At 42.4% G+C, this 27827-nt stretch overlaps 1 long non-coding RNA gene across 1 annotated transcript in view; it reads left to right on the top strand.

Annotated features, from left to right (window-relative positions):
* Positions 1 to 27827, top strand: part of LOC129526295 (uncharacterized) — a 59652-nt gene that overhangs the window by 13182 nt on the left and 18643 nt on the right. The window contains exon 3 of the long non-coding RNA XR_008670932.1: positions 26899 to 27065. This is a non-coding gene — a long non-coding RNA (uncharacterized lncRNA). The remainder of the gene's footprint in view (positions 1 to 26898; positions 27066 to 27827) is intronic.

Below are 27827 nucleotides of genomic sequence, written 5' to 3' on the forward strand. Positions count from 1 at the left end.
GGTCTCGATCTCCTGACCTCGTGATCTGCCCGCCTTGGCCTCCCAAAGTGCTGGGATAACAGGCGAGAGCCACCGCGCCTGGCCAGAACATTTTTTTATATGGAGATAAAGAAACTTCACAACTTGTGCTTGGCATATCGCCTTGCTTGGGGTTATCTTCTCCTGTTCTAGGCTAGATGTTTATTACCTTGTTTTACTTAAAGTGTGTGCTTCATGTGTGCCTGGCCAACCCCACTATGATATCTGTTCCCAGTAGGGAGCAGATGGTGTCCTTCACCTATAACACAAGATGGATGCCTGCAGACCATCTCCCTGCATTGGCTATGTGGTCAGACCTGCTGGCCTTGGGGGAACGAATGCTTGCTGTTGAAACTGATCTCTTTCCGTGTCTGTCCTCTACATGAGTAAAGTATGGTTCCATCCAGTGCCTGTATGAGTTGTGTCTTTTAAACAATGGAGTGGTTTGACATCCATGGAGTGGGGTGGCATTCTGGGACTGCTGCTTCTGATGGTAGGGAACAGGTGTCACTTACTCAAGAAATAATGATAAACATTCATGGAGAAAATAGAATAGTGTGAAATGGGCAGAACTAAAGGCAAAAGTGCAGAAATCTACACTTTTTTTTTTTTTTGAGACGGAGCCTTGCTCTGTTGGGAGGCTGAAGTGCAGTGGCACGATCTTCTGCTCACTGCAACCTCTGCCTCCTGGGTTCATGCGATTCTCCTGCCTCAGCCTCCCAAGTAGCTGGGACTACAGGTGTGCGCCACCACACCTGGCTAATTTTTGTATTTATAGAATAGACGGGGTTTTGCCATGTTAGCCAGGCTAGTGTGGAACTTCTGACTTCAAGTGATCCATCTGCCTCGGCCTCCCAAAGTGCTGGGATTACAAGCATGAGCCACAGTGCCTGGCCCCCAAAGCTACAATTACATTTGATGAGTTTAGTATCCTTCTCTTAGTTATTGATAAAACAGAGAAAAACTCAATGGTGATACAGATACTTTTAACAACTTTATTACCTGAGCCTAACTGAAATATATAAACACTACACCCAAGATTTGGTTTAAACAACATTATCAACCACTTTGAGATAACTGGCATTTATATAACACTACACACAATCATATATGTATTCTTTTCTTTTCTTTTCTTTTCTTTTTTTTTTTTTTTTTGAGACAGAGTCTTGCTCTGTCGCCCAGGCTGGAGTGCAGTGGCACAATCTCGGCTCACTGCAAGCTCCGCCTCCCGAGTTCACGCCATTCTCCTGCCTCAGCCTCCCAAGTAGCTGGGACTACAGGCACCTGCCACCGCGCCCAGCTAATTTTTTTTATTTTTAGTAGAGATGGGGTTTCACCGTGGTCTCGATCTCCTGACCTCATGATCCGCCTGCCTCGGCCTCCCAAAGTGCTGGGATTACAGGTGTGAGCCACCGCGCCCAGCATATGTATTCTTTTCAATTGCAATTTGAACATTTGCCAAAATAGACAATATGCCATGTCATAAATCTAGTCTCAAAATTCAAAAGATTAAAATTATACAGATATGTGACCTAAATTAAGTTAAATTAGGAATTGAAAACAAAAAAGATATTTGGAAAATGCTGAAATATTTGGAAATTAAGCCACACAGCCTATGTAACTTATGGATCAAAGAAGAAATCACAAAGGAGGCTAGAAAATATGTTGAGCTGAATGATAATGAAAACGCATAAAACCTGGGGACACAACTAAAGCAGTCCTTAGAGAGAAATTTGTAGCTTTAAATACTCATGTTAAAAAATAAGAAAGGTGGCCGAGCACTGTGGCTCACACCTGTAATCCCAGCACTTTGGGAGGCTGAGGTGGGTGGATCACCTGAGGTCAGGAGTTCAAGACCAGCCTGGCCAACATGGTAAAATCACGTCTCTATGAAAAATACAAAAAATTAGCCGGGCATGGTGGCACGCGCCTGTAATCCCAGCTACTCGGAGGCTAAGGGAGGAGAATCCCTTGAACCGGGGAGGTGGAGGTTGCAGTGAGCTGAGATCATACCACTGCACTCCAGCCTGGACAACAAGAGTGAAACTCTGTCTCAAAAAAATCAAACAATTGGAGGCTCAAAAAAACCAAAGGTGGAGGCCGGGCACAGTGGCTCATGCCTGTAATCCCAGGACTTTGGGGACAAACTTTTGGCAAAAAAGAATTTTAAAAGGCACAAAAGTACAATAGTTGGCATTTTTTAAAGGTGCAAAACTGTAGATATGGTAGGGATTCTTAAAAATTATAAGAGAAGCCGGGCGCAGTGGCTCATGCCTGTAATCCTAGCCCTTCGGGAGGCTGAGGCAGGTGCCTGAGCTCAGGAGTTTGAGACCAGCCTGGGCAACATGGTGAAACCCTGTCTCTACTAAAATATAAAAAATTAGCCGGGCATGGTGGCATGTGCCTGTAATCCAGCTACTCGGAAGACTGAGACAGGAGAACTGCTTGAACCTGGGATGCGGAGGTTGCAGTGAGCCGAGATCATGCCAGCCTGGGCAACAGAGTGAGACTCCATCTCAAAGAAAAAAAAAAAATAGAAGTTAGGACTTTAGGTGAAATGGACAATTTCCTGGAAGGATATAGCAACCAAAGTGACTACAGCAGATGCAGCCAGTTGACAATTTAAAATCCGACCTTCTTCCTCTTTTACTATCAGAGCTCTGATTTTGTTTGGGGTAATAATGTGCCTAGATAAAAGTACTTTCCCAGATTCCTTTGATGCTAGGTGGGTCACAAAGCACGATTTTGGGTGATTGGATAAAAGCTTTGGCTTCCTCATATAGGTGCCACCTTTTTCTGTTTCATTTTCATTTAATTTTTTTTTTTTTTTTTTGAGACAGAGTCTGCTCTGTCACCCAGGTTGGAGGGCAGTGGCGTGATCTTGACTCACTGCAACCTCTGCCTCCCAGTTTCAAGCGATTCATTCCCCTACATCAGCCTCCCGAGTAGCTGGGACTACAGGCACATGTCACCATGCCCAGCTAATTTTTGTATTTTTAATAGAGACGAGGTTTTCGCCATATTGGCCATGCTGGTCTGGAACTCCTGATCTCAAGTGATCTACCTGCCTTGGCCTCCCAGAGTGTTGGGATTGCAGGTGTGAGCCACCACACCTGGCCCCATAATGCTTTTAAAACTTAAAGGCTTGGCTGAGCACGGTGGCTCATGCCTGTAATCCTGGCACTTTGGGAAGCCGAGGTGGGTGGATCACAAGGTCAGGAGATCGAGACCATCCTGGCTAACGCAGTGAAACCCCGTCTCTACTAAAAATACACAAAATTAGCCAGGCGTGGTGGCATGGGCCTGTAGCCCCAGCTACTTGGGAGGCTGAGGCAGGAGAATCGCTTGATCCCGGGAGGCAAAGGTTGGTTGCAGTGAGCCAAGATGCAGCCACTGCACTCCAGCCCGAGCAAGACTCCCTCACAAAAAAACAAAAACTTAGAGGCTCATAATGACTTTCAGGCTTCAAGGATTAACTATTGATGGCTGTTGTGATACCTCGGTTCTTGTCTTCTTGGTTTAAAAGAATGTAAAATTAAACAAGAGACACACAGGAAAGGAGGTATAGCATAGAGAAATTTATTGCAAAAGAAAAAGAATATTTTGAAAGTTAGGTAGCTAGGTACAGAATAAACAGTACACCCTGAGAAAGAGGATTTAGGACGGGCTGATCATAAGGGCAAGACAGTAAAGACTAGCACTAGGGAGACTCCCTTTATGAAGTCTTACATGATTATTCATAAGGAGGTGGAAAGAAGCATTGCTAGTAAGCATGTTCTGGGTGGTTTTCTGGGTGCACATGTACAGTAACTGTACATGCTTGTTCATACATCGCATGTCTCAGCATCTTAAATGTCCACTCAGAGGTCTGTTTTTTTACTATTAAAATGAGCAAAGGGTCAGTTCAAGGACAGGTAAAATCAAATTGTGCATGCTTGGATGGGCACGGTGGCTCACGCTGGTAATCCCAGCACTTTGGGAGGCTGAGGCGAGTGGATCACCTGAAGTCAGGAGTTCGAGACCTGCCTGGCCAACATGGCAAAACCCCGTCTCTATTAAAAATAGAAAAATTAGCTGGCTACGGTGGTGGGCGCCTGTAATCCCAGCTACTGGGGAGGCTGAGGCAGGAGAATCACTTGAACCTGGGAGGGAGAGGTTGCAGTGAGCCGAGATCCTGCTATTGCACTCCAGCTTGGGCGACAAGAGCAAAACTCCGTCTCAAAAAAAAAAAAAAAAAATTGTGCATGCTCTCTAGAGGGGAAAGTCCCCACTGAAGATAGCTTTGCTTGAATGAGCTCAATTTCAATGTGAATGCAAAGGCTTGTTGTGTTAATTGTACGGTCACCATGGTTGCTGCGTCCCAAGAACATGGTCCCTTCCTTGACTACCTATCCTGCCTCATAACAGTATAAAACTCCTATTTTACATAAACAGTTCAATAGAATTTTTAAAAAGAAGGAAAGTTTTCCAATTTATTTGATGAGTGTGGTAAAATTTAATGAGGATAGTAAAAGAAAATCAAGAAAGAAATATAGTTTTGTTTTCCTTATTAACATAAATGCAAAATTCCTAAATAAAACATGAGCAAATAATATGCGGCATGTATAAAAACACAATTTTGGCTAAGGAGGATTTATCTCAGTAATTCAAGGATGGTCTAACAATAGAACACTTACTGAAATAATTTATCACATTTATGGATTAAAGGAAGAAAATGATACAATCACCTTAGAAGATTCAAAAAAAAGTTTTCATAAAATTTAACACATATTTGTAGTACAAACTTATATAGGAGAAATGATAAGATAATCCTTTTAACGTGATAAAGGGTATCTCATAAAACTCAAAGTAAGCATCAGTCAGTATCCCCTTTTAAGTGAGGAACAAGATAAGTATGCCAGGCTGGGTGCGGTGGCTCACGCCTGTAATCCCAGCACTTTGGGAGGCTGAGGCGGGTGGATCACGAGGTCAGGAGATTGAGACCATCCTGGCTAACATGGTGAAACCCCGTCTCTACTAAAAATACAAGAAATTAGCTGGGCATGGTGGTGGGCACCTGTAGTCCCAGCTGCTTGGGAGGCTGAGGCAGAAGAATGGTATGAACCTGGCAGGTGGAGGTTGCAGTGAACTGAGATTGCGCCACTGCACTCCAGCCTGGGCGACAGAGCAAGATTCCATCTCAAAAAAAAAAAAAAAAAAAAGATAAGTATGCCAGTCTCATGACTGCTGTTCCACATCTTATTAAAGTTCTATCAGGGCAATAAGAAAAGAAGTGAAATGCATAAGGATGAAAAAAGAAAGTCTAACTTTTTATCATTCATCATAATTACTTACATAGAAGATCTAAACCATTAAAATTAATAAGAGAATTCAGCAAAATTTAATTACAGGATCAGCATGCAAAAGACCAACAACATTCCTATATACCAACAAGAAACAAGATAAAATGCAATATAAAAAAATTATATCATATTGATATGGTTTGACTCTATGTCTGCACCCAAATCTCATGTTCAATTATGATCTTAAGTGTCAGAGGAAGGGCTGGGTGGGAGGTGATTGGATCATGGAGGCAGATTTCCCCTTGCTGTTGTCATGATAGTGAGTGAGTTCTCAGGAGATCTGGTTGTTTAAAAGTGTATAGCACTTCCCACTTCACTCTCTCTTGCCACCACGTCAAGATGTGCTTTTTTCCCCTTCACCCTTTAGTCATGATTGTACGTTTTCTGAGGCCTCCCCAATTATGCTTCCTATACAGCCTGCAGAACTGTGAGTCAATTAAACTTTTTTTTTCATAAATTACCTGGTCTCAGGTAGTTCTTTATAGCAATGTGAGAATGGACTAATACAGAAAATACTAGAGAAGTGAGGCATTGCTATAAAGATACTTGAAAATGTGGAAGTGACTTTGGAACTGGGTAATGGGCAGAGGTTGGCTCAGAAGAAGACAGGTAGATGAGGGAAAGTTTAGAACTTCCTAGAGACTTGTTGAATGGTACCAAAATGCTGATAGGGATATGGACAGTGAAGTCTAGGCTGAGGTGGTCTCAGATGGAAACAAGGAATTGGGAACTGGAGTAAAGGTCACTCTTGTTATGCTTTAGCAAAGAGACTGACAGCATTGTGCCCCTGCTCTGGAGACCTGTGAAACTTTGAACTTGAGGGAGATGATTTAGGATATCTGGCAAAAGAAATTTCTAAGCAGCAAAGTGTTCAAGATTTGGTCTGGGCTGGGCGCAGTGGCTCACGCCTGTAATCCCAGCACTTTGGGAGGCCGAAGCGGGCAGATCCCCTGAGGTCAGGAGTTCGAGACCAGCCTGGCCAACATGGTGAAACCCCGTCTCTACTAAAAATACAAAAATTAGCCAGGTGTGGTGGCAGGCGCTGGTAATCCCAGCTACTCAGGAGGCTGAGGCAGGAGAATCGCTTGAACCCAGGAGGCGGAGGTTGCAGTAAGCTGAGATTGCGCCATTGCACTCCAGCCTGGGGGACAAGAGCGAGACTTCATTTCAGAAAAAAAAAAAAAAAAAAAAAATTGGCCTGGCTGCTTCTAAAAGCCTATGCTCATAAACAAAGAAATGACCTGAAACTAGAACTTAAAAGGGAAGCAGAGCATAAAAGTTTGGAAAATTTGCAGCCTGACCATGTGGTAGATAAAGAAAACCCATTTTCTGGGGAGGAATTCAAGGCTGCAGAAATTTGCACAAGTAAAGAAGAGCTGAATGTTAGAAGCCAAGACAATGAGACCTTTGAAGCAGCTCATTCCCATCACAGGCCTGGAGGCCTAGGAGGGGTAAATTGTTTTGTGGGCTAGCCTAGGGCCCTGCTGCTCTGTGCAGCCTCAGGACATGGCACCCTGCATCACAGTGGCTCTAGCTCCAGCCATGGCTAAAAGGGGCGAAGCCACGGCTAAAAGGGGCCAAGGTACAGCTCGGGCTGTTGCTTCAAAGGGTGCAAGCCCCAAGCCTTGGTGGCTTCCACCAGGTGTTGGGCCTGCAGGTGCGCAGAAGGCAAGAGTTGGTCTGTGAGCCTCCACCTAAATTTCAGAGGATATATGAAAATGCCTGAATGTTCAGGCCAAAGCCTCATGGAGAGCCTCTACTAGGGCAGTGCAGAGGGGAAATGTGGTGTTGGAGTGCCCACACAGAGTCTTCACTGGGGCACTGCTGTGATCAGAGGGCCACCATCCTCCAGACCCCAGAATGGTAGATACACCAACAGCTTGTGTAGTGCACCTGGAAAAGCTGCAGGTGCTTTCACACCAGCCTGTGAAAGCAGCTGGAGGGGTTGTACCCTGCAGAGCTACAGGAGTGGGGCTGCCTAAGGCCTTGGGAGCCCACCTGTTTCATCAGCATGCCCTGGATGTGAGATATAGAGTCAAAGGAGATTATTTTGGAGCTTTAAGATTTAATGACTGCCCTACTGGTTTTCAAACATGCATGAGGCCTGTATCCCCTTTGTATTTTTTTGGCCAATTTCTCCCTTTCGGAATGGGAGCATTTATCGAAGGCCTGTACTTGCATTGTGTTTTGGAAGTAACTAACTTGGTTTTCATTTCACAGGCTCATAGGTGGAAGGGACTTACCTTGCCTCAGATGAGGCTTTGGACTTGGACTTTTAGATAATGCTGAAATGAGCTAAGACTTCGGGGGACTGTTGGGAAGGAACGATTGTGTTTTGCAGTGTAAGAAGGACATGAGATTTGGGAGGGGCCAGGGGCAGGATGATATGGTTTGTGGCCCCACCCAAATCTCATATTGAATTATGATCTTCAGTTTTGGAGGAGGGGCCTGGTAGGAGGTGATGGATCACTGGGGCAGATTTCCCCCTTGCTGTTGTTGTGATAGTGGGTGAGTTCTCACGAGATCTGGTTGTTTAAGTGTGTAGTACTTCCCCCACCTTCACTCTCTCTCTCCTGCTGCCATGTCAAGACGTGCTTGCTTCCCCTTTGCCCTTCTGCCATGATTGTAAGTTTCTGAGGCCTCTCCAACCATGCTTCCTGTACAGCCTGCAGAACTGTGAGTCAATTAAACCTCTTTTCTTTATGATACCCAGTCTCAGGTAGCTCTTTATAGCAATATGACAATAGACTAATACACATGTGAAAAAAAAAACTATGAAGAACTTTGAAATATACCGAACAAAAGATGTTGGCTGGGTCTAGTGGCTCTCACCTCACAGCAGTTTGGGAGGCCAAGGTGGCCAGATGCTTGAACAGGAGTTCAAGACCAGCCTGGGCAACATGGTACAACCCCATGACAGACTGAGATCCTGTTTCAAAAAAGAAAAAAATTGAAGATCTTTATGGAGAAAATTACAAAAATTTACTTAAGTACATAATATGGAGGCAACATGCTCATGAATGAGAACTCAGTTTTATAAAGATGTCATTTCTTTTTTTTTTTTTGAGACAAAGTCTCGCTCTTGTCCCCCAGTTTGGAGTGCAATGGCACAATCTCGGCTCACTACAACCTCTGCCTCCTGGGTTCACGCCATTCTCCTGCCTCAGCCTCCCGAGTAGCTGGGATTACAGGTGCCGGCCACCATGCCCAGCTAATTCTTGTATTTTTAGTAGAGACGGGGTTTCACCATGTTGGCAAGGCTGGTCTCGAACTCCTGACCTCAGGTGATCTGCCCGCCTCAGCCTCCCAAAGTGCTGGGATTATAGGTGTGAGCTGCTGCGCCTGGCCTGAAGATGTCATTTCTTCTTGTATTAATCTATTCATACAGCGTAGTTCCATTATAAATCCTGGCAGGTGTGTGTGTGTGTGTGTGTGTGTGTGTGTGTGTGTGTATGTGTGGTTTGATAGGTGAATGTTAAATTTTAAATGGAAGAGTAAATATCAATAATTTTCAAGACACATTTGAAAACTAATGAGAGATTTGTTCTACCAAACATCAGAATTTAGTGTGAAGTTTTAGTAATTATAGCAATGTGACATTGGCGCAAGTTTATAAGCATAGGGCAATAGAACAGAAGATAGTCATCTATGGTTGTTTGGTATATGACAGAGATGGCATTATAAATCAGTGGGATGGAATATTCAATAAATAGTGCTGAAAGAATTGGTTAACTACATTATAACTGTAAATCCTTACTTCAACTGTACACATACCACATGCCAGGATTAAAGCCTGGATTTGAGAAGCAAAGCTTAAAAGTTTTAGGAAAGAAAAATAGAGTATCTTTTTGATCTTAGGAGGGATTTCTTTTTATCTATTATTATTATTATTTTTTGACACGAAGTCTTGCTCTGTTGCCCAGGCTGGAGTGCAGTGGCACCATCTCGGCTCACTGCAACCTCCGCCTCCTGGGTTCAAGCGATTCTCTTGCCTTAGCCTCCTGAGTAGCTGGGACTACAGGGGCCTGCCACCACGCTCAGCTAATTTTTGTATTTTTAGTAGATGGGGTTTCGCCATGTTGGCCAGGCTGGTCTCAAACTCCTGACTTCAGGTGATCCGCCCGCCTCGGCCTCCCAAAGTGCTGGAATTACAGGCATGACCTACCGCGCCTGGCTGGGATTTCTTATATTAGACACAAAGAACAATCACCCTAAATAAAGTACAGTAGTCCTTTCTTATCTGTAGGCAATCCATTCCAAGACCTCTAGTGGATGCCTGAAACCAGAAATAGTACTGACCCTATATATACTATTTTTTTTTAATCTGATAACCAAGACAGCTACTAAGTGATTAACAGGTAGGTAGCATATACAGCATGGGATCACTGGACAAAGGGATTATTCACTTCCTGGGCAGGATGGGGCAAGATGTGAGATTTTAATCACGCTACTCAGAATGGCATGCAATTTACAACTTATGAGTTATTTATTTCTGGAATTTTCCATGTAATATTTTCAGCCTATAGGTAACTGAAACAGAAAAAAAACCAAATTACAGATGAGGAGTGACAATTGTAATTACTATTTGTGTGTTATCTAAGAAATTTTTCTTAAACGTATTTGGCAATATTTGGTCACATGTCTTTTTTTTTTTTTTTTTTTTTTTGAGATGGTGTCTCACTCAGTCGCCCAGGCTGGAGTGCAGTGGCGCGATCTCGGCTCACTGCAAGCTCCGCCTCCCGGGTTCATGCCATTCTCCTGCCTCAGCCTCCCAAGTAGCTGGGACTATAGGCGCCTGCCACCAAGCCCGGCTAATTTTTTATATTTTTAGTAGAGACAGGATTTCACCGTGTTAGCCAGGATGGTCTCTATCTCCTTACACTGTAATCCGCCTGCCTTGGCCTCCCAAAGTGCTGGGATTATAGGCGTGAGCAACCGCACCCAGCGGCCACGTGTCTTTAAAAAATTTTTTTTTTAGAGACAAGGTCTCACTCTGTCATGCAGGCTGGAGTGCAGTGGCATAATCATAGCCCGCTGCACATCAGCCTGCTGAGTAGTTGGGACTACTGGTGCGAACAACTGCATCCTGCTAATTTTTAAATTGTTTGTAGAGGCCAGGCATGGTGTCTCATGCCCGTAATCCCACACTTTGAGAGGCCAAGGCAGATCACTTGAACTCAGGAGTCTGAGACCAGCCTGGCCAACATGGTGAAACCCTGTCTCCACAAAAAAATACAAAAATTAGCTGGGTGTGGTGGTGCATGCCTGTAATCCCAGCTACTCAGGAGGCTAAGGCCCAAGAATCACTTGAACCCAGGAGGCAGAGGTTGCAGTGAGCCAAGATCGTGCCACTGTACTCCAGCCTGGGTCACAAAGTGAGACCCCATCTTAATCAGTAAATAATTAAGTAATTTGTAGAGAACAGGTTTTGTTATATTGCTCAGGCTGGTCTGGAACTCCTGGCCTCAAGCAGTCCTCCTGCCTTGGCCTCCCAAAGCGCTGGGATTACAGACATGAGCCACCATGCCCAGCTTACCAAGTGTCTTTTTAAAAAGATATTCGAAATTCAGTGGCTAATATGATAGAAGTTTATTTCTCTTTTATGTAATAGTTCAGGGTAGGTGGATGAACTTTGCTCCATAAAGCCATCTTACAGACCCAGCCTGGTTGAGTAACTTTGTTATTCTTAACATATAGCTTGTAAGATTGCTCTCAATTATAACATTTAACATGCCAGTATGAAGGAAGGTGAAGAGACAGTGATGGAACACATGTTCAATATTTTAAGGCACATACCAGGAAGTGGCACACTTTACCTCCAGGTACTCTCCATTGTTTGCAACAGAATACTGTGTCTAACTCCAAATATTACTGTGGCAAAAGGGGAGAATAGAGTACAGTGGACAATTAGTAGTGTCTGCAATAATTATTTTAAAATTAAAAATTTCTTTATAATAAAAGACACCATGAAAAAATTGAATGCTCAAACCAAAGACTAGGAGAAACTATTTTGAAGGTATATTGATATCAAGAATATATACACAGTTCTACAATCAAATAAACAGACAACCAAATAGAAAAATGAATTAGTCATTTCAAAGAAGAGAATCTTGAATGGTTAATGATACACTTGGCATCAAGGAAATGCAAATTAAGAAATCAGGAGATACTATTTCACATCCATCAGATTGATAAAAATCAATACATTTGATAGCCTGAGTTATTAGAGAATGTGGGAAAACTGAAACTTCTTTGGTGTTAATGGGAACACAAGTTGGAACAACCTCTGGAATTTTCAAAGAAATGAGGAAATACATAAAGTGGCATCAACTGCTAGCACCAGCATTTAAGGCAGGAAGTGACAGGCTAACTCTACTGCTTTGTGTAAATGTTTTTGTGCAACTGATTTATAATCAGGACTGCCCTTATCTATAAAGCTGCTAACCTCTGAACCATGAAGGGAAAAGATAAACACCAGCTGCCAGTCTTTTGGTTGTACAATAAGAAGGCTTGGACAGTGAGAACCCTTTTTCTGGGTTGGTTTCATTGATGCTTTGCCCCTGAAGTCAGAAAGTAACTTGCCAGTAAGGGATTGCCTTTTCTTTTTATTTATTTATTTATTTATTTATTTATTTATTTATTTATTTTGAGACAGAGTCTCGCTCTGTCACCCAGGCTGGAGTGCAGTGGCACGATCGCGGCTCACTGCAAGCTCTGCCTCCTGGGTTCACACCATTCTCCTGCCTCAGCCTCCCGAGTAGCTGGGACCACAGGTGCTCACCACCACGCCCGGCTAATTTTTTGTATTTTTAGTAGAGACAGGGTTTCACTGTGTTAGCCAGGATGGTCTCGATCTCCTGACCTCGTGATCCGCCCACCTCGGCCTCCCAGAGTGCTGGGATTACAAGCGTGAGCCACTGCACCCGGCCGAGATTGCCTTTTAAAGTTATTTTGATATTGGCCAATGGCCCTGGCCCTCAGAACACATCATCTATAAGTTAGCCTCTAGATCGGAATCATAGGCTCATTACACACAGTACTCTATGGAAAGGATTGTTAATGCTGTGGAAGAGAACTGTGATAGAACATCATGAAAGTCTGAAAGGGCTGGCCACGGTGGCTCATGCCTATAATCCCAGGACTTTGGGAGGCCGAGGTGGGCAGATCACCTTAGGTCGGGAGTTCGACACCAGCCTGACCAACATGGAGAAACCCTGTCTCTACTAAAAATACAAAATTAGCTGGGCGTGGTGGCACATGCCTGTAATCCCAGCTACTCAGGAGGCTGAGGCAGGAGAATCACTTGAACCCCAGAGGCAGAGGTTGTGGTGAGCCAAGATCGCACCATTGCACTCCAGCCTGGGCAACAAGAGCGAAACCCCGTCTCAAAAAAAAAGAAAGAAAAGAAAAAGAAAGTCTGAAAGGTTTACACCATTGAAGATATCATCATTGTTATAGAAAAAGCTGTAAAAGCCATCAAACCCAAAACAAAAAATTCCTGCTGGAGAAAACTCTGTCCAGATGTTGTGCATGACTTCACAGGATTTACGACAGAACCAATCAAGGAAATAATGAAAGAGATTGTGGATATGGCCAAAAAAGGTGGAGTGGGGGGCGAAGGGTTTTAAGATATGGATCTTGGAGGAATTCAAGAGCTAATAGACACCACACCAGAGGAATTAACAGAAGACGACTTGATGCAGACGAGTGCTTCCGAAATGGTGCCATATGATGAGGTAGATGACATAGAAAAAGGTTCCAATTATTCAAGACTGCTTTTGACTTATTTTACAATGTGGGCTTTTCTATGATTTGGGTACCTAAAGGAAGGCAAATGGTGGAAGGAGGATTGGTACCATATAGAAGCATTTTTAGAGAAATGAGAAAGCAAACAAGTCAGACAAAAATGGATGTATTTCTGTAAAGTTACACCAGGTGTGCATGCCCCTCCTGCTTCCCCTCCCAACTCCTCCACGTCTTCTGCCTCTGCCACCCCGAGAAAGCAATATCAACCCCTCCTGTTCCTCCTCCTAAGCCTAATCAGTGTGATAACTATGGGGGTGAACACATTTATAATGATCCACTTCCACTCAATGAATAGTAAACATGTTTTCTCTTACTTATAATTGTCTTAACACTTTTTCTAGCTTACTTTATTGTAAGAATGCAGTATATAATACATATAACCTATGAAATATGTTTTTATGTTATCAATAAGGCTTCTGATCAATAGTAGGGTATTAGTAGAGTTTTTGGGGAGTCAAAAATTATACTTTGATTTTTGACTGCATGGAGAGTTGATGCCATGCAAGTCCTGCATTGTTCAAGGGTCAACTGTATTTGTAAATAATTTATACTTAAAAGATTTCAAAGTATTATAGAAATACAATAAACTGTTCAGCTCTTGAAATGCATTTCATAGGAAGGCTTATAAATTAATGCTTAACGGCTAACTTATTTTTTATTAAAAAATTTTTTAGTCAAATGATTTTAATCAACTTATAATAACCAGTAAAAGTGTAATTACGGATGGGCGTGGTGGCTTATGCCTGTAATCCCAACACTTTGGGAAGCCGAGCTGGGTGTATCACCTGAGGTCAGGAACTCTAGCACAGCCTGACCAACATGGTGAAACCCCAGCTCTACTGAAAATACAAAAATTAGCCAGGCATGGTGGTGCACACCTGTAATCCTAGCTACTCAGGAGGCTGAGGCAGGAGAATCACTTGAACCCAGGAGACGGAGGTTGCAGTGAGCTGAGGTCGTGCCACTGCACTCCAGCCTGGGCAACAGAGTGAGACTCCATCTCAAAAAAAAAGAAGTGTAATTACGTGAAAAGGCCCATATTTTTACGTTTAAATTGTTAATTAATATTTTTATTTGTAAAGTGCTGAAGGTGGGACTCACTTCTCAACCTTCTTTCTAGTAGTAGAATAAGGTAATACTGTTCTGGATCTTGAATTTAGGGTTTGTCTAAATGAATTTAAGAGGAGTGGGTCATTTTGTTTCTGGAGAATCAGCAGTCATATAGTGAAACCACCTGTGCCATTTGGGAGGTACTGTGCTCTCATTCACATCCCAGATTGTGTTTTGCCATTAATTTCAGCAGCAGCTATAAATCATTGGTGATGGCCAAAAAATTGATTGTTGTCTTCATGGTATTTGTTTCCATATTTTTCTTTCCCCACCAGTGCACCAACCCTCATATAATTTGCCCTGAAGAAAATTCACAGATAGACATGGAGGCCACCATAGCCACTAACCTGCTGCAGCCCATACTTAAGGACTCCATCTTTACCTGGTGCTCATCAGCTTATTTACCTTTTTTTTTTTTTTTTTTTTTTGAGATGGAATCTCACTCTGTCACCCAGGCTGGAGTGCAGTGGTGTGATCTCGGCTCACTGCAAGCTCCACCTCCTGGGTTCACGCCATTCTCCTGCCTCAGCCTCCCGAGTAGCTGGGACTACAGGGGCTCGCCACCACGCCTGGCTAATTTTTTGTATTTTTAGTAGAGACGGAGTTTCACCGTGTTAGCCAGGATGGTCTCGATCTCCTGACCTCACGATCCGCCCGCCTTGGCCTCCCAGAGTGCTGGGATTACAGGCCTGAGCCACCGCGTCCAGCTTTTTTTTTTTTTTTTTTTTTTTTTTTTTTTTTTTTTTTTTTAAAGAGACAAAGTCTTACTACATTGTTCAGGCTGGAGTTCAGTGGCTATTCACAAGCGCGATCAACTCTTGAGCCCCAGCGATTCTCCTGCCTCAGTCTCCTGAGTAGTAATTTACCTTTATAGTATGAGTAAGTAGGACAAGGCAAGATGAAATTGATCAGACAAAAGATGAAAGGATGATCACTAATTGAAATAGAGAATTCAGAAGGAGCTGTGGATTTTGGAGGAGAAGATGCATTCAACTTTGAGTGTATTAAAATTCGTATTGTAGTTCCTTTGGAATATCCTAATGGAGGTATCAGGAAGGCAACTGGAAGTATAGTTCTGTTAAGGGGGCAGATCACAGCTAGAGAAAGAGACTTGAAAGTCACCTATATGACCATTGACATCATAAAAGTGGATGGGATGCTTCCCATCTTGTTGTGTTCTGGATCATGATCCTCTTTTTTTTTTTTTTTGAGACAGAGTTTCGCTCTTGCTGCCCAGGCTGGAGTGCAATGGCGCAATCTCGGCTTACGGCAACCTCCGTCTCCCAGGTTCAAGCGATTCTCCTGCTTCATCCTCTTGAGTAGCTGGGATTCAGGCATGTGCCACCATGCCCGGCTAATTTTGTATTTTTAGTAGAGACGGGGTTTCTCCATGTTGGTCAGGCTGGTCTCGAACTCCCAACCTAAGGTGATCTTTCCACCTCGGCCTCCCAAAGTGCTGGGATTACAGGCGTGAGCCACCGCGCCCGGCCCATGCTCCTCTTTTCTGGACTTAATGCCTGGTGGCCAACACTCAGTAGAATCTAAGTAGTAAAAATAGGCCCAATGCAAAGTCTAAGGTAGGTTAACTCCCAAGAACAATAACAAGAACTTTTTTTTGCTTTCTTTGATATATAACTTTATCACCAAATAGCTTTAAAAGAATTTTTTAAGTCCCCACAACTATAGAAACATTCTTTGGAAAACGTAAAAGCAACATAGTATAAAGTATAAACACAATATTTTCCCACTACCAATAATTTGTAGATTGTAAGAAAACTTAAAATATTTTTGTAATTAATTTTAGCAAAATTCTGTTTTCAACTTCCTCATTTTTATTTGCTTACATTTCTTTCTTAATTAGTTGTAACTCAGTTGAATGTTATTGCCTTATTGTGATCCAGAAATGGTTCCTAATTCATATTAATTAGGAGAAACAATGTTTTTTCTATAGATCTAGGGATGGATTTCTCAAAAACACAATTTAAAGGAACACAAGTGGGGTTTAAAAAAACAACTGGCCAGGTGCAGTGGCTCATGCATATAATCCCAGAGCTTTGGGAAGCTGAGGCAGGAGGATCCCTTGAGCCCAGGAGTTTGAGACCAGCCTGGGCAACATAGTGAGGCCCTGTCTATACAAAAGTTTTTTTAAAAAAATTAGCTGGGCTTGGTGGCATGCACCTGTGGTCCTAGCTACTCAAGAGGCGGAGGTAGGAGGATCACTAGAGCTCAGGAGTTTGAGGTTGCAGTGAGCTATCATCAAGCCACTGTACTCCAGACTTGACAGAGTGAGACCTTGTCTCTAAAAAACAGAACAAAACCATACTCTAATAGTAGTATTTTATGATGACCCAGCAAATTTATGGATTATTTTTATAACTAATTTAATGAATTTAAGTAAAGCAGTAATTGCATGTTAAAAATTGTGTTAGCTTACTTGGAATATTTTTGCCATCTTCTGAATATTTCTTACATGATAATTTTCCTCCTTTTGAAGTATTTTTGCAGAAATAAAAAAGGAAAACAGGCCCAGTGCAGTGACTCATGCCTGTAATCCCAGAACTTTGGAAGGTCGAGGCAGGTGGATCACTTGAGGTCAGGAGTTTGAGACCAGCCTGACCAACATGGTAAAACCCCATCTCTACAAAAATACAAAAATTAGCCGGGCGTAGTGGCGGGCGCCTGTAATCCCAGCTACTCAGTAGGCTGAGGCAGGAGAATTGCTTGAACCCAGGAGGCAGAGGTTGCAGTGAGCTGAGATTGCATCACGGAACTCCAGCCTGGGCAACAGAGCAGGACTGTCTCAAAAAAAAAAAAAAGAAAGAAAGAAAAAAAGAAAGGAAAACAAATCAGCCACTACACTTCACCTCAAAGTTATTGCTTGAGATTAGAGAGCAGACTTATTGAATTATTGATCTACTAAAAAAGGCTACACTAAAATCTTTTGAATGTACTAAACCTGTATGAGGAAAACTAAAATTTAAGTTAAAAATAATAAAAACTTACAGCAATAGTACCACAAGTAATATGAAGAGGCTAATGATTAAGTGGCAAAATATTTGCAACTCATATTATAAATAGGTAAGGTTCCTAAAATATAGAGAACATTTATAAATAAGTCAAGAAGGCCGGGCGCGGTGGCTCACACCTGTAATCCCAACATTTTGGGAGGCAGAGGCAGGTGGATCACCTGAAGCCAGGAGTTCAGGAACAGCCTAGCCAACATGGTGAAACCCCGCCTCTACTAAAAATACAAAAATTAATCAGCGTGGTGGTAGGCACCTGTAATCCCAGCTACTCAGGAGGTTGAGGCAGGAGAATCACTTGAACCTGGGAGGCGGAGGTTGCAGTGAGCTGAGATCACGCCAGTACACTCCAGCCTGGGCGACAGAGTGAGACTCCGTCTCAAAACAAATAAAAAGAAAAAGAAATAAATCAAGAAGAAACAGAGTTAACAACTCAGTAGAAAAATGCAGAAAGTATCTTAACAGTTTCAGAAAAAGAAATCTTAAGTACGTGAAATGATGTTCAACCTCACTCATGAATTAAAACCCTTTTGAGATGAATCATTTATCACCTATCTTATGTGCAAAAATTCTAGAGTTTAATAACACACTTTGTTGGAGAGGTGAGAAAAGGGAAAATAGGTATATTGCTGGTTTAAGAACAAAAAGGTACAAACTTTATTAAGGAAATTTAGTTATATATATAGAAACTTTACAGTTACATTTACCTTTTGTCTTAGTTTCCTAATGCCTAACAAATTGACACAGACTTAGTGGCTTAAAATAACACAAATCTATTATTTTACAGTTCTGGAGATCAGAAGTCTAAAATGGGTCTTCACAGATGTGTTCCTTCTGGAGACTGTAGGGAAGCATCTATTTTCTTGTCATTTCCAGTTTCTGGAGGCTGCCTGCGTTCCTTGGTTCATGGACCCTTCGTTCATTTTCAAAGGCAGTACTGTAGCATCTTCTCTCCTCTCTGACCTGCCTCCCTTTCTTTTTTTTTTAAGGTTTTGTTTTTTTTTTAAATCAATGTTGACCAGGTTGGCCTTGAACATGTAGCCTCGCCTTCCCGAGTGCCAGGGCAACCAGCCTGAGCCACGGTGGCTCCCCTGCCTCCCTTTCATAAGCACCCTTGTGATTACACTCATATTCAGGGTGGAAGTAAGAAGGTCTTTAAATCAATCACTTCTTCAGAATTCCTTTTGAATACAAGGTAACATATTCACACTTTGTTGGGATTAGTACATGGACATCTTTTTGGGGAGCATTATTCTGTCTACCACATCCTTTGACTTAGCATATCCACTTCTAGGAATCTATCATGCAGATATATCTGCATATACGAGGATATCTTAGTGGCATTGCTTATAATAAAAGATTGGAAACAATTCAAGGTGTCCAGCAATAGGGGACTAGTTAAATAAGCAGCGGTATATCCACAAAATACAGTGCTAAGCAGCTGTAAAAGAGAATGAGAACGATCTCAAGGTACTAATATATAGAGAGATCTCTGGGATGTACTGAAAGTGAACAAAGCGTGGAGGTGACCAGTTTATATATTAAGCTATCTTTTGTATAAGAGGAAGATACCATTTGCTTGTGTTATATAAAGAAATACTGAGTTGGCCGGGTGCGTTGGCTCACGCCTGCAATCCCAGCACTTTGGGAGGCCGAGGCAGTCGGATCACCTGAGGTCAGGAGTTCGAGACCAGCCTGGCCAACATAGTGAAACCTCGTCTCTACTAAAAATACAAAAATTAGCTGGGTGCAGTAGCATGCGCCTATAATCCCAGCTACTCAGGAGGCTGAGGCAGGAGAATCGCTTGAACCCAGCGGAAGAGGTTGCAGTGAGCTGAGATTGTGCCACTACACTCCAGCCTGGGCAACAAAAGCAAAACTCCGTCTCAAAAAAAAAAAAAAAAGAAAAGAAATACTGAATTTACAAAAAAATGAATAAAAATGCTTCTCCCTACAGCTTGAGAGGCAGCTAAGGCTTGTTGGTGAATATCTTTTTATGTTATGTTATGTTATGTTATGTTATGTTATGTTATGTTATTTTATTTATTTATTTATTTATTTATTTATTTATTTATTTATTTATTTATTTTGAGATGGAGTCTCACTCTGTCCCCCAGGCTGGAGTGCAGTGGTGTGATCTTGGCTCACTGCAACCTCCACCTCCCGGGTTCAAGGGATTCTCGTGCCTCAGCCTCCCAAGTAGCTGGGATTACGGGCGTGCACCACCAAACCTGGCCAATTTTTTTGTATTTTTAGTAGAGACAGGGTTTCACCACGTTGGCCAGGCTGGTCTCGAACTCCCAACCTCAAGTGATCTGCCCACCTCGCCCTCCCAAAGTGCTGGGATTATGGGCGTGAGCCACCACACCCTGCCTATATTATTTAATTTTTTAATCATGAAAATATATTACACACAGTAAAAATAAGACCTCATAGATAAATGCAAATTCTTGTTTAAAAAAAAAAAAGACTTCTTGAAGCAGACAATTTTTTTTTTTTCTGTTTTTCAGACAGCTTTTTATAATTTGAAGGGAGCTCTGAGCCACTGACCTCCCACCAAAGTGCCTGGATTTTCTAATTTGTGTCCTTGACTTGAATTCAGGTGCTGTGTTCAGTGGGTCCCAGTTAAAATATAAATGTGTAACATGCTAACCTAGATCTTCATTCATAATTTGATGTGCTTTAGAATCTTAAGTTTGGATAATCAGTTTCATGGAATACTCAGGAAAGTTCTGATGGAAGGCAAGAGGTTGGGAAATATTACAATAATGGGCCACCATATGTTGTAGGGGTGGGCCTTTGACACCAAGAGGCTGTACAAAGGCACTTGAGTGCTGGGAGCTTGGTAGTAGGGGGAGGAGTCCCAAATGTAACCCTCATCTAAGAGAAATTTAAACTTTTTTTTTTTTTTTTTTTTGAGACGGAGTCTCGCTCTGTCGCCCAGGCTAGAGTGCAGTGGCATGATCTCGGCTCACTGCAACCTCTGCCTCCTGGGTTCAAGCGATACTCCTGCCTCAGCCTCCTGAGTAGCTGGGACTACAGGTGGGTGCCACCACACCTGGCTAATTTTTGTATTTTTAGTAGAGACGGGGTTTCACCATGTTGGTCAGGCTGGTCTTGAACTCCTAACCTCGTGATACACCCACCTTGGCCTCCCAAAGTGCTGGGATTACAGGCGTGAGCCACCGCGCTCGGCTGAGAAGTTTAAACTTTTAACTATAATTGCTATGTAAACTGTAATCTTATCTTTAACTTAGTTTTTAGTTTAGCCCTGCCTGGAAAACCATGCTTTCTGTCCCATGAAACATAGATTTCATTTCACCTTCTTAGGTTATACGTTTCAACAGAACTACTTGGATTTGAGTCCTAGTCCTGATGTTCACTAGCCAGGTAAAATTGCAAAAGTTACTAAAACTCTCTGTGCTTCAATTTTCTCATTTATGACATGGGTCCAAAAATACCAGGGTAGGTGTGAGTTAACTACCAAATTAAAATAAAATACAAGACCGGGCACGGTGGCTCACGCCTGTAATCCTAGCACTTTGGGAGGTTGAGGTGGGCAGATCATGAGGTCAGGAGATCGAGACCATCCTGGCCAACATGGTGAAACTAAAAATACAAAAATTAGCTGGATGTGGTGTGCCACTGCATTCCAGCCTGGCGACAGAGCGAGACTCCGTCTCAGAAGAAAGAAAGAACAAGAATTGACTCAGGATGAATTTTGAGAGCTCATGGCCCAGTCTAGTGGGCTATGGTTAGGCTGATGCAACACCCATACCGGACAGACATAAAAAGTTGTTGGCCGGGTGCGATGGCTCGCGCCTGTAATCCCAGCACTTTGGGAGGCTGAGGAGGGCAGATCACCTGAGGTCAGGAGTTCAAGACCAGCCTGGCCAACATGGTGAAATTCTATCTCTACCAAAAAGGCAAAAATTAGCTGGTTGTGGTGGTGAACACCTGTAATCCCAGATACTTGGGAGGCTGAGGCAGGAGAATGTCTTGAACCCGGGAGGCTGAGGCAGGAGAATGGCTTGAACCCAGGAGGCAGAGGTTGCAGTCAGCCAAGATTGCACCACTGCACTCCAGCCTGGGCAACAGAGCAAGACTCCATCTCAAAAAGAAAAAAAAGGTGTTAAGATTTTTCTCAAGAATTGATATTTGGCCGACCACAGTGGCTCACGCCTGTAATCCCAACACGTTGGGAGGCCAAGGCGGGCAGATCACCTGAGGTCGGGAATTCAAGACCAGCCTGAGCAACATGGAGAAACGCCATCTCTACTAAAAAGGAAGTATTAGCTGGGCATGGCGGCACATGCCTGTAATCCCAGCTACTCGGGAGGCTGAGGGAGGAGAATCGCTTGAACCCAGGAGGTGGAGGTTGCAGTGAGCCGAGATCATGCCATTGTACTTCAGCCTGGGCAACAAAAGCGAATCTCCGTCTCAAAAAAAAAAAAAAAAGAATGATATTTATTTAGATCCAATTCTAAGCTATGCAGTTGTTATGCTGTATTTTTCAGAGCTTTCTTTTCTTAGTTTTGATAAAGGAATTAAATTTTTTTCCTTCATGGGCAAGAATTGTGTATGATATATATTTTGAATTGCTCACAGTACTTTACATTCAATACACAATTATTATTGGCAATGATATAAATGCTAGTGATCCTTTCCATTAGATTATACATTAAATAATTTTCTTTTTTATTATTCCCTAATTTTTTTATTTTGTAACTTTTCAAACATACTAACAGCTTTAAAAAGTAGTAAAATGAACACCTCCAACTAAATTCAACAACTGTTAACATTTTGCCACATTTGCTTTGTACTTCTCTTTCTCTCTCTCTGTATATATATAGACCTTAGCACTATATATATATATATATATGTATGCACACATACACACACACACATACACAATTCATGTATGTAACAAGTTTTTGAGACAGGCTGTCACTCTGTTGTGGAGCCTGAAGTGCAGTGGCATGATCATAGCTCACTGTAGCCTCAAACTCCTGGGCTCAAGTGATCCTCCTGCCTCAGCCTCCTGAGTAGCTGGAAGTACAGGTATATGCCACCACGCCTACCTAGTTTAGTTTTATTTTTTGTAGAGACAGGGTCTCACTATGTTGCCCAGGCTGATCTTGAACTCCTGGTCTCAAGCACCTTGAGTCTTTCCACCTTGGCCTCTCAAAGTGTTGGGATTACAGGCATGAGCCACTGCTCCTGGCCTATATAGCAATTTATAGATACACACACATACAGTAACTATGTGTTTGTATGTTTGTATACATGTATATATACAGCATATATATATGCATAGTCATGCATCATTTGACAGGGATGTGTTCTGAGGAATGTGTCATTAGGCAATTTCATTGTGCAAACATGGTAGAGTATACCTATAGAAACTGAGATGGTATGGCCTGATATACACCTAGTCTACAAACCTGTACAGCATGTTACTGTACTGAATACCTTAGGCAATTGTAACACAATAGTATTTGTGTATCTAAACATAGTTAAACATAGAAAAGGAGATGCGTTGCACTATGATGTTATGATGGCTAGAACATCACTAGGCAACATAAAATTTTCAGTTCCATTATAATCTTATGCGACCACTATCATATATGCGGTCCATAATTGACTGAAACATCATTATGTAGAGGCTAATTAGTGTGTGTGTGTGTTTGTGTATGTGTGTGTGTGATTGTGTGTGCATAAAAAAGCTTTTTGGGCTGGGCGTGGTGGCTCATTCCTGTAATTTTAGCATTTTGGGAGGTCGAGGCAGGTGAATCTAATGTGTGTGTGTGTGTGTGTGTGTGTGTGTGTGCGTGCGTGCATAAAAAAGCTTTTTGGGGCTGGGCATGGTGGCTCATTCCTGTAATTTTAGCATTTTGGGAGGCCAAGGCAGGTGGATCTCCTGAGCTCAGGAGTTCGAGACCAGCCTGGGCAACATGGTGAGACCCTGTTGCCCAGGTTGGAGTTTAGTGGCATGCTCTCAGCTCACTGCAACCTCTGTCTCCCAGGTTCAAGCAATTTCCTGCCTCAGCGTCCTGAGTAGCTGGAACTACAGGCATGCGCCTCACGCCCAGCTAATTTTTTGTATTTTTAGTAAAGACAGGGTTTCGCCATGTTGGCCAGGCTGTTCTTGAACTCCCGACCTTGTGATCTGCTGGCCTCGGCCTTCCAGAGTGCTGAGATTACAGGTGCGAGCCACTGCGCCCAGCCAAAAAAGCTTTTTGACACCATAGCAACACCTAAACTTTCAGCATGTACCTGCTAAAAATACATTCTCCGATACAACTATATCACCATTATGACAATTTTTTTTTTTTTTTTGAGATGGAGTTTCGATCTTGTTGCCCAGGGTGGAATGCAATGGCGATCTCAGCTCCCCACAACCTCTGCCTCCCGGGTTAAAGCAATTCTCCTGCCTCAGGCTCCCGAGTAGCTGGGATTACAGGCATGCGCCACCACACCCAGCTAATTTTTTGTGTGTGTTTTTAGTGGAGACGGAGTTTCTCCATGTTGGTCAGGCTGGTCTTGAATTCCTGACCTCAGGTGATCCGCCCGTCTCGGCCTCCCAAAGGGCTGGGTTTAGAGGCATGAGCCACTGGACCCAGCCCACAACTTCTAATATACAGATAATATTCAAATTTCTCCAGTTGTTTCTTTTTTTTTTTTTTGAGATGGAGTCTCGAGGCTGGGCACGGTGGCTCACGCCTATAATCCCAGCACTTTGAGAGGCTGAGACGGCCGGATCGTGAGGTCAGGAGTTCAAGACCAGCCTGGACAACATGGTGAAACCCCATCTCTACTAAAGATACAAAAAATTAGACAGGCATGGCAGCACATACCTGTAATCCCAGCTACTTGGGAGGCTGAGGCAGGAGAATTGCCTGAACCTGGGAGGCGCAGGTTGCAGTGAGCCGAGATTGCACCATTAGACTCCAGCCTGGGCGACAGGGCGAGACTCCGTTTCAAAAAAAAAAAAAAAGAGAGAGAGAGATAAAATCTCCTTCTGTCACCCAGGCTGGAGTGCAGTGGTGCAATCTCGGCTCATTGCAACCTCTGCCTCGCAGGTTCAAGCAATTCTCCTGCCTCAGCCTCCCGAGTAGCTGGGATTACAGGCATCTGCCACCACACCTGGCTAATTTGTGTATTTTTGGTAGAGATGGGTTTCGCCATGTTGGCCGGGCTGGTCTCGAACTCCTGACCTCACGTGATCTGCCCGCCTGGGCCTCCCAAAGTGCTGGGATGACAGGCGTGAGCCACCGTGCCCAGCCCAGTTGTTTCAACAAGTATCTTTTATAGCTTTTTAAAAAAAGATTGAAAGATCACTTGAGCCCAGGAGTTCAAGATGAGCCTGGGCAACATGGTGAGACCTCATCTCTAAAATAAAAATTAAAATAAATAAATAAATAAATAAATCATAAGATATAATAAAAGTTTCCACATTATTACATCTCTTTAATAATTTTTTATCTAGAATAGTCTCTCACCTTTTATTTTCTTTTTATTATATTAACTCTTTTTTTTTTTTTTAGACGGAGTCTTGCTCTGTCGCCCAGGCTGGAGTGCAGTGGTGTGATCTTGGCTCACCACAACCTCCGCCTGCTGGGTATAAGCGATTCTCCTGCCTCAGCCTCCTGAGTAGCTGGGATTACAGATGCATGCCACCACGCCAGCTAATTTTTGTATTTTTAGTAGAGACAGTGTTTCACCATGTTGGCCAGACTGGTCTTGAACTCTTGACCTCGTGATCTGCCCGCCTCGGCCTCCCAAAGTCCTGGGATTACAGGCATGAGCCACGCACCCGGCCCTACATTAACTCTTTTTTGAAGAGTTTAGGCTGCTTTTCTTATAGTATGTCCTACATTCTGTGTTTGTCTGTTTCATTATGATGTTATTTAACTTGCTGTATCCCTTCTCTTCTATAAATTCATTGTGAGTCTAGAGACTTGATTAAACACAGGTTAAATATATAAAGTCATTTTTTCCCATTATTAGTGATGCTATGTTTTATCACTTAAGTGGTCACTTGCAGTAAGGTAGTAATTGCAAATTCTATCAGAAAGGTACATTTTCGCTTTGTACTTACAGGTAAGCTATGGAGTGATACTTTGGCATTGCACAAATATTCCTTCACCCAATGATTAAACATGCATTTATTTATTTATTTAATAGAGAAGGGGGTCTTGCTATGTTGCCCAGGCTGGCCTTGAACTCTGGGCTCAAGTGATCCTTCTGCTTTAACCTCCCTAGTAGCTGGGACTGGAGGTGCATGCTGCTGCACCTGGCTCCTAAACATGCATTTAACTGTCTTATTTGGCTTGTCCTGGTGTGGAGTTGATTCATATTTATAGGCTCAAAATCAGAAGACACCTCCATCTAGATTAGTGCTTCTCAACTGGGGGAGGTTTTGCCCCTCAGTGATAGTGTTTCTCAAGTGGGGGCAGTTTTGCCCCTCAGTGAACATTTGGCAATGTCTGGAGATATTTTTGGTTGTCACAACTTGGAGGTAGGGGTGCTACTGGTATCTAGTGGGTAGAGGCCTGGGATGCTGCTACACATCCTCCAGTACACAGGGCAGCCCCCTACAGCAAATAATTATCCTGCCCAGAATGTCAGTAGTTCCACTAGTGAGAAACCTTAATCTAGACATTGGATTAAGCTTCTTTCTCACACACAGTTCACTGGCCTTTTTGGAGATGCTAGTAAAGTTTTAGAGATTATCTTCGAAGTAGAAACCAAGCAGATGTTAGAGTCCATCAAGATTTTCCCATGATTCAAACCAGGCAGATTTTTACTACCCACCTGTTCTGTCTTTCCATTTCCTTTATATATGTCCTCTCAATGTAAGGATTTAAATTGCTTTTCTCTACTGTCAATAAACAAATACATCGCGAAAGGATTAAAAAACAGAATTAACACATCTAAGCATTTTGGTCCGATTTTGTGTTTCCTAGAAGATTTTGGAATGTCATCTTAATAGCCCCAGAGCCAGAGAAGAGAAAATGGGGAAAAGAAATATCAAGTTAAGAATTTACCATTACAAAAATGGCCCAGAGAGAGTGACCAGAGTTCAGGAAGGGGCAGGAGAGTGCAGAGGGCATTTCCACTCTCACACCTGTAAGTTATTAATGACCTTTGAAGTGATTGTTGATGGAAGCACTTGTACATTTGAGCTGCTTCATATGTATACGTAGCGTATTCAGAGAACTGCCTAGCTTCTGGAGCCCTGAAATATCTTCGAGCTGAATCAGAGATCAAACAGCAAAACACATGACTTGGGAATATCGTATAGCCATGTGACATGTGGAAGGACCGAGAGTGTGAGAACCAATGCCTAAATAACTACACTGTATATCTTTAACTCCGAGAGACTTAGCATTGCTTTGATAACTTTTAAAATAGCAATCTCAGAAAATAATGTCCTAGAGTTTCAAGAAAATATAGTAAGATATAACACTTTATATATTTATTTTGCGTGTAAATGCCTAAGCTTAGAAGATTAGAACCTAATTACCTTATTTTCATTCAAATTGTCACTAGATAGCTTGTACAACATTTGCTCCTTTTATGTTTTGAATTCCCAGGACAAGGACATTGCCTTTCCTGTTGAGAGCTGAGTCAACAATTTTGTTTGCATTTAACAAAGACGGAATCACTTCAAGTCTAATTTTCTCTGTATACTAGGGAGTTAGCACATCAATGCATTCATCAACTACAGTTTCATTTTTAGAGGAAGCAGCAAAATACCCAGGTTTGAGACTTCAATTTTTATTTTTCTCTATTAATATTTTAAGAGTTATTTTTCATACTTTTTCACTAACATATCTTTCTAACTTGAAACAGCTGTTGACATGACATGGTTTGAAGAGACCACTCCACTCCGTGGGAAATTATAGAACATGATTTATTTCCAAAGTATAATTTTTTCTTTTTTTAACATGGAATCTCACTCTGTTGCCCAGGCTGGAGTGCAGTGGCACGATCTCGGCTCACTGCAACCTCTGCCTCCCGGGTTCAAGTGATTCTTGTGCCTGAGCCTTCTAAGTAGCTGGGATTACAGGCACCCACCACCACACCCAGCCCAAAGTATAATTTTAGGAATTATAACTCAATAATTTAATTCTATTTATCATCATTTACATTATTTCCTGTATTGGCTCAATTTCTATAAAATATAAAAAATTGAAAAAAGAGATGTGGCATAGTATATATCATTTAAAAATATTATTCTCTATAAATGGGATGAGAGAATAAGGAAAGGAGAATCAGAAGACAGAATAATTATTCTAATATCTAGGGTCCTTTGTATTGTCACTGTCAGCAACTTTTCTTTATCTTTGAAATTCTCATTCTTTATGAAAGAGACTCATTTAGAGCAACACCAAAAGCTAACAAAGATAGTAAAAGAAATGTATAGGGTCATCTCACTCATAAATCCTAAGTAAAATCTAAGCAAATTGAATCTAGTGATTAATAAGAATGATAAATACGTCATTACCAAATTGGACTCAAC

This window comes from Gorilla gorilla, chromosome 14 (genome assembly GCF_029281585.2).
Source record: "Gorilla gorilla gorilla isolate KB3781 chromosome 14, NHGRI_mGorGor1-v2.1_pri, whole genome shotgun sequence".
NCBI lineage: Eukaryota > Metazoa > Chordata > Mammalia > Primates > Hominidae > Gorilla > Gorilla gorilla.